This window comes from Grus americana, unplaced genomic scaffold (genome assembly GCF_028858705.1).
Source record: "Grus americana isolate bGruAme1 unplaced genomic scaffold, bGruAme1.mat scaffold_339, whole genome shotgun sequence".
Lineage (NCBI taxonomy): Eukaryota > Metazoa > Chordata > Aves > Gruiformes > Gruidae > Grus > Grus americana.
Genome location: NW_026561617.1, coordinates 68,705 through 75,321, shown reverse-complemented (window position 1 = coordinate 75,321; position 6,617 = coordinate 68,705). Strand labels below are relative to the sequence as shown.

The 6,617-nt window shown below is 49.8% G+C and overlaps 1 pseudogene; it reads left to right on the top strand.

Moving 5' to 3' along the window:
• Positions 1 to 486: 486 nt before the first annotated feature.
• Positions 487 to 5,256, top strand: LOC129200598 (olfactory receptor 10AG1-like; annotated as a pseudogene).
• The last annotated feature ends 1,361 nt before the right edge of the window (positions 5,257 to 6,617 follow it).

Below are 6,617 nucleotides of genomic sequence, written 5' to 3'. Positions count from 1 at the left end.
CTCACTAAGGTCTAAGAATCAAGCCATGCCTTGCCTTGCTTTGTTTTGATTGCCTCTCCGTGCCCAGCCCAGCCTTGCTTTCTCTTCCCCTTTTTCATCCCTCTCCTCCTTTTCACCCTATGTCTTCTTAATGTTCTTACATTCAGTGCAGCTCCTACAAGGTCTGGACAAGGAACGTAAGCAAGACTGTTCTTAAAGGGGCTAGTATTGATCCATTCTCTTCCTTTTCTCTCATCTCTCACCAGATATTCTAGGTAATAAAATCACCTCTAAAAAAAGAAAGTCAAATTTCTGTTATCCATGTGACAAAACCCAGACATTCAGGCTCAAGGATTCTGTTCTCTCCTCCCTTTACAAACCTCCCTGCAGCAAGCAACCCATGTTAGATTGCCAAACGTTCATGCATATCTTGGTCAAGCTTGCCTAACCCTGCAATCACGTGTCTGCTGATGTTTGTAATCTTTCTCCAGGCTTGGAGTGTACGTGATGGTGGACAAGCCATCAGCATCCTCTAAGAGGCTGTGGTTTGGCTTGCTCTGCATAGGGAAAATGCCCCAAAGAAAAGGCTTGGAGAACCACACCGTTGGATCTGGATTCATTCTCCTGGGACCTTCTGAGCACTCCAGCCTGCAGGGCCTGTGCTTCACCATATTGCTGCTCATCTACCTCGTGGCTCTCACAGGGAACAGCCTGATTGCACTCATCACAGTGCTGGACTCAAGCCTCCACAGCCCCATGTATTTCTTCCTGAGGAACCTGTCCTTCCTGGAGATCTGCTCCACGTCAGTCACTGCCAAAAATGCTGGTGGGTTTCCTGATGGAAGACGGCAGGATCTCCTTGCTTGGCTGTGCTGCCCAGCTCTATTTCCTGGTTTTGTTGGGCAGCATCGAATGCCTTCTCCTGGCTGCCATGGCCTACGACCGCTACATAGCCATCTGTGACCCCCTGCACTACACCCTCATCATGAGCAGGGGTGTCTGTCTGCATCAGACTGCTGGTGGGGTCATGGGTGGTCGTCGTACCAGTGCAAGTAGGACAGACCTACCAGGTGTTCACTTTGCCCTTCTGTGCATCCCTGGACCTTCGCCACTTTTTCTGGGATGTCCCCCCTCTGCTGGAACTGGCCTGTGCAGACACTTTCTGGAACCAAGTGATGCTGTACACCATCATCCTGGTCTTTGCGATCCTTCCCTTCTCCTTCATAGTTATTTCTTACATGAAAATTATCAGGGCAATTCTGAGAATACCTTCGGTTCTGGGCAGACACAAAGCCTTTTCCACCTGCTCTTCACACCTCGCGGTGGTGACGCTCTTCTATGGCTCAGCCACAATCGTCTACTTAAAGCGACGGTCAAGGGATTCTGTAGACCCTGACAAGTACCTTGCCCTGTTCTACACAATTGTGACCCCCATGTTTAAGCCTGAGGAACAAGGAAGTGAGAATTGCCTTGAAGAGACTCCTATGGACAAAGTGATACTACAGAGTATGTAAAATAGCCCCAAATAGTCCCAAATGCCCCACTGGGGTACGTGGTTGTCTGAAAAAAGGCATCCCACATTTGCCCCAAAAAACCCCACATGTCCAGCCTGGCTTCCATCCTCCTCAAGAAGGGGGAAGGTGGCCTGAGCCATTCCTGGTATGTCATGCCCCACCATGATTAATGCAAACAGCTCCTTCAAGCTCTGTCTGACCAATGTAAAGTTAAAGGGAAATAGCCGAATCGTGGTCAGCAGTCAAGGAGGCCCAAAGGTGACACAACCGATGAAGAGATGACTACCCTCAGGTTTGAGAAATCACTTGCTAGACCCCATGGACTGTCTAGAGTGTCACCGCATGGAATCAACCTAAAAACATTAAAAGTCATGAAGGTCATCTTCCCCTGCTATGATGTCTTGCACTGAGTTGTGTAATGCTTCACTAACTTGACAGAAAGAATAAAAAAAAAAGTCACCGGGGGGAAAGTCCAGCACTGGGATAGAGTCCCAGGGACCCATGGAGTGTCTTTTTGCCATGGTTTAATACCAGTCGGCAACTAAGCACCACACAGCAGCTTGCTCACTCCCCACCCTGGTGGGACAGGAGAGACTCGGAAGGGTAAAAGTGAGAAAACTGGGGGGCTGAGATAAAGGCAGTTTATTAGGTAAAGCAAAAGCCGTGCACACAAGCAAAGCAAAACAAGGAATTCCTCCATCACTTCCCATCAGCAGGCAGGTGTTCAGCCATCTCCAGGAAAGCAGGGCTCCATCACGCGCAATGGTTACTTGGGAAGACACACACCGTCACTCCCAATGCCCTCTCCTTCCTTCTTTTTCCACCAGCTTTTATGGCTCAACACGATGTCATATGGTATGGAATATCCCTTGGTCAGGTGAGGTCAGCTGTCCCAGCCGTGTCCCCTCCAAACTTCTTGTGCACCCCCAGCCTCCTCACTGGTGGGGCGGGGTGAGGAGCAGAAGAGGCCTTGACATCGTGCAAGCACTGCTCAGCAGTAACTAAACCATCCCTGTGTTATCAACACTGTTTTCAGCACACATCCAAAACGCAGCCCCATGCAAGCTACTACGGAGAAAATTAACTCCGTCCCAGCCAAAACCAGCACACGCATTTATGTGCTGAATCTGCTTTGCCAGTCTGAAACTGTCTCTTTAAAAAATGAGCCAGTGGGGGGTTGTAGCCCAAATGCCTATGCAGCATGAAGTGGGTTTCCCCAAACGGAGCAGCTTTGCACAATGTCTGCTCCACGAGGGGAAATATCTCAGCCTGCAATTGCAAATGGCTGATGCTGTGGAGGACAAATGTGTTTCCTGAGACAATATTCGATAAGCAAACAATACAAAAAGATTGGGAAGGTGAATGGGTAGGACAGAAACAGGAAAATTGCCCATCCACTGGAGCTCTGCAGAAGGAGGCTGGAGTGGTGCCCAGCATGAGGTGCTACAGTGGGATCAGCACCTAGACAAGACTTTTGTAGGGAAGGCTTTGCAAAGGAATAGCCTGACCTCACCCACCTGAAAAATAGACCCCGGGCAGCGTATTGAAGTGATGGTGAGATATGTCCCGGGGTAAAAGACCTTTGATGAGAGAAGGCTGGAGAGCTTTGGGTTGCAGAGATTGGAGGTAGTCCTCTGGCAATCTGAGTAGACTAAGCTTTGGAAAGGAGGAAAATAAAGAAGCTCTCAAGGATGTTTAAGGAATTAGTGGTCCTGTCACTAATAACACGAACAGCACAGTGCTGTAAGGGAATTCCTTCTTTTTCTTCATTAGGATTAATCAAAGCACTTCAATTTCATTCCCAACATTCATTTCTACTTTACAAAAGAGCCATAAGTTCTCAGCAGTTAGCCTCTGGCATGAAGTTCTTAAAACGCAGTGCTGCTTCTCTCACTGTTACCATTTCAATATTACACTTCTTAGACAGTATTGCCCTTAAATTATCCCTGCTTCATCTCTCTCCTCCCTGTTGTGTGGAGGAGAGGGAGGTGGAAGAGGGGAGCTGTTGCTTTTTTAGCCACAGGCGGCCAAGGGACAGACCCCAGCTTATGCAAAAGCACAAAGGAAGACAACATTTCCACGTGGTGTACGCTAACACAACACCGCTACCTGCATTTCCAGTCTCTGATGTCCTAACTGTGCGGCAGGGAACCTGGAAGCTCTGAGCTCCCTTCATCTGCCCTGCAATTCAGCATGTAAAATGAAACTAACCTCCTCAAAGAGATTCTTCTGGTTCTCTTCAGAACCTACAGCACCACATTTGCCAGGAGACTGGCCAGGACAGGGAAAGTGGACTCGCATTCCTCTGCACAGAAAGCTTAGGTGTTCCTGGGAAGCTCGGGAGGCATGGCATACCGATTCCTGGGTTCAAGGAGCCGCTCAAAGGCTTTGTGTCCATTTCCATAACGGTGGATTCAATGCCTGGCACACGTGCAGCCTCTGTACTGGGATGCTGATGTCTATGGAGCAACCTGCTCCGACCTCCGAGCTGGCCCTGCTTGGAACCAAAGGTAGAACTAGAGACCTCCTGAGTACAGGAGCATTCCACCCTGAATCGTCCTATGACCCCCTGCTGCAGAGACCCCCACCTCCAGCTGAATCCTTTCTCCTGGGGCACACTGCAAGGCACAGGCTTATGGAAGGGTTGTTGGGAAAGGGAGCGCTGGGATCTCTGGTCCAGCCTCCCAGCAAAGGGTGGGGTATCGCCAGTCCCACAGTCAGCTTGGCTGGAAACTGAAGACCTCCAAAGATGGAGATCACAGAGAGTTCTGGGTGTCCTGCTGCCGTCAGCAGCACCCTCTGTTCACTCTTTCTGAAGGCCCAGTGTGAAGGTCCCAGGAGGAAACTTGTGGCTGTTGCCTCTGCCAGGATTCAGCTGCCTTTGAGTGCCCTGCTCCTCACCTTCAGCAGACTAAAGAGACCCAGTTCCTTCTGCCTCTCCACACGGCTCATGCTTTAGGCCCCAACTCTCATCATGACAAACTGCCTCTGGACATTCTCCAGTTTCTCCATCCACCTTTCAAAATGGGAAACCCACTGGCTCATATGGCATCCATCATAACCCCATGCCCTTCTCCTCAGGACACTCCTCAGCCAGGCACGTCATGGTCCTCATGCATGCGGTTTATTCTGCTCCAGATGCAGACCTTGCCTTTCTGTTGGCCAAAGGCGCGAGGGTGTGAAGGTCCCTCTGGCCTGAAACTCCCACATGTCAGCATTCGAGATTTGTGGGTCAATGCCTCCAGCAGCATAGCAATATGGGGATTTCTCTCCTGCCAAGTATCAATAATTGTTCCCTATTCCTCTGCCAGGGCAATGCCCTGGACCTGTTCCGACATGAAATCACCCAGGTCCTCAGGCTCCCCTGCTCAGATGTCCACCTCAGTGAGGCTGGGTTTATTGTGGTTAGTGCCTGTTTAGCATTTGGTGTTTTGTTTTCATCGTGGTGTCCTGTGTGCAGATCTTCAGGGCCGTGCTGAGGATCCCCTCTGAGCAGGGACGGCACAAAGCCTTTTCCACATGCCTCCCTCACCTGGCCGTGGTCTCCCTGTTTAGCAGCAGTACCGTGTTTGCCCACCTGAAGTCCCCCCAATCTCCTCCCCATCTCTGGATCTGGTGGTAGCTGTTCTGTACTCTGTGGTACCTCCAGTAGTGACACACTATTTACAGCATGAGGAACCGGGAGCTCAAGGATGCCCTTGAGAAAATGATTCCAAGGACATTTTGCTACAGTGACAGAATTACCACCTCTGTCCACAAATGATTCCCAGTGTATCTGATTCCAGCTTTTGTTTGTTTGTTTGTTGTGAGGTTGGGTTTTTGGGGTTTTTTTTGGTTTGGTTTCATTTGGTTTAAATATCATTATAATATCATTATAATTATCATGCTGTTGATATTTTTCATTCACGGTTTTTATGTTTCTTTCTTCACAAATATTTGCATTTACGTCACTGTATCTGAGTCATGTACCAACTTTGCATGTATAAGTGAGCCTGGCTGCCTTTATAAAAGTATGTTCAACACTGCTCAGAGTTAGCGTGACTCGTAGCATCTTGATAATACCGTGGGATCTCCCCGGTGCAGTGCTTTCTGTCTGGGCTCTTTCTCCAAAGAGGCATGAGGAACTGCCCCACTGAAATTCCTCTTCCTCCATGTGTTTGGGAGCAAAAAGCTCAGTGTCTGTTTGTGACCTTTTAGAGACGAGACGTCGGACGGGATTTATGCGTCACCAGTCGGTGTCTGATGACAGGTAAGATGGTGAGTGTAACTGAGGGGTGTGCCCGGGGCTCTCACACAGGTGACATTAAGGACACCCATCGTCTAGGAGAGGAATCTGGAGCTGCCTGGAGGGCGCAGTGGTTCTCCAGGAGCGGCATGTTCCCAGGGTTGAGTGGGTATGGAAGAGGTCGGCAAAGATGGGGTTGAGGCCTAAAGTACAGGACATGTGCAGACCTCCTCGGGGCACTCTCCAGTTCCTCCCCACCTCTCTACAGCAGCAATTCCCACAGAGGGACACACCGGTCCAGATGTCACCACACCACGGCTCACTGCAGGGGGATGAAAACTCAAGATGTCTGGGGTGGCAGAGCTTCTCCTACCACGGCCTCAGATGCAGTTGACCTTGTTCACGCTGAGCACGCACCACTGCCTTGTATGGTGTCCCTCGTAGTGCCTACAGCACAGAGGACCCAAATCCTTGCCTGCTAGCCAAATCATTGTATTCCCTTCCCTGCATGCAGTAGTCATGCCACTCTCCTCGAGCTGCCTTTCCCTCTGGACACCTATCAGAAAACTTAATGCAATTTCTGGTGCAATGATTGTGAGGCTTTTGGGGAGTCAGCAGTCCTAGGATGAAAGCAAGCACACATTCAAAATTCACCAGGATTCACACGATTTTGAAGGCTTTTGGAAGATGCGGGTATGAACATGTATCACAGTTTCTGCAGGGGCTATGGGAAAGCCCATACGTACAGTAGTGATGTCTCCAGGAGCTGATCTTAAACTCTCCATCTATCCAGGAGCTGGCCCTGGGATTCCCTCATCCCTCCAGTTACCCCATGGAGAAACACATACACACAGACAAACACACACACACAGAGTCATGTATTTGGTAGCGGGAGGGCT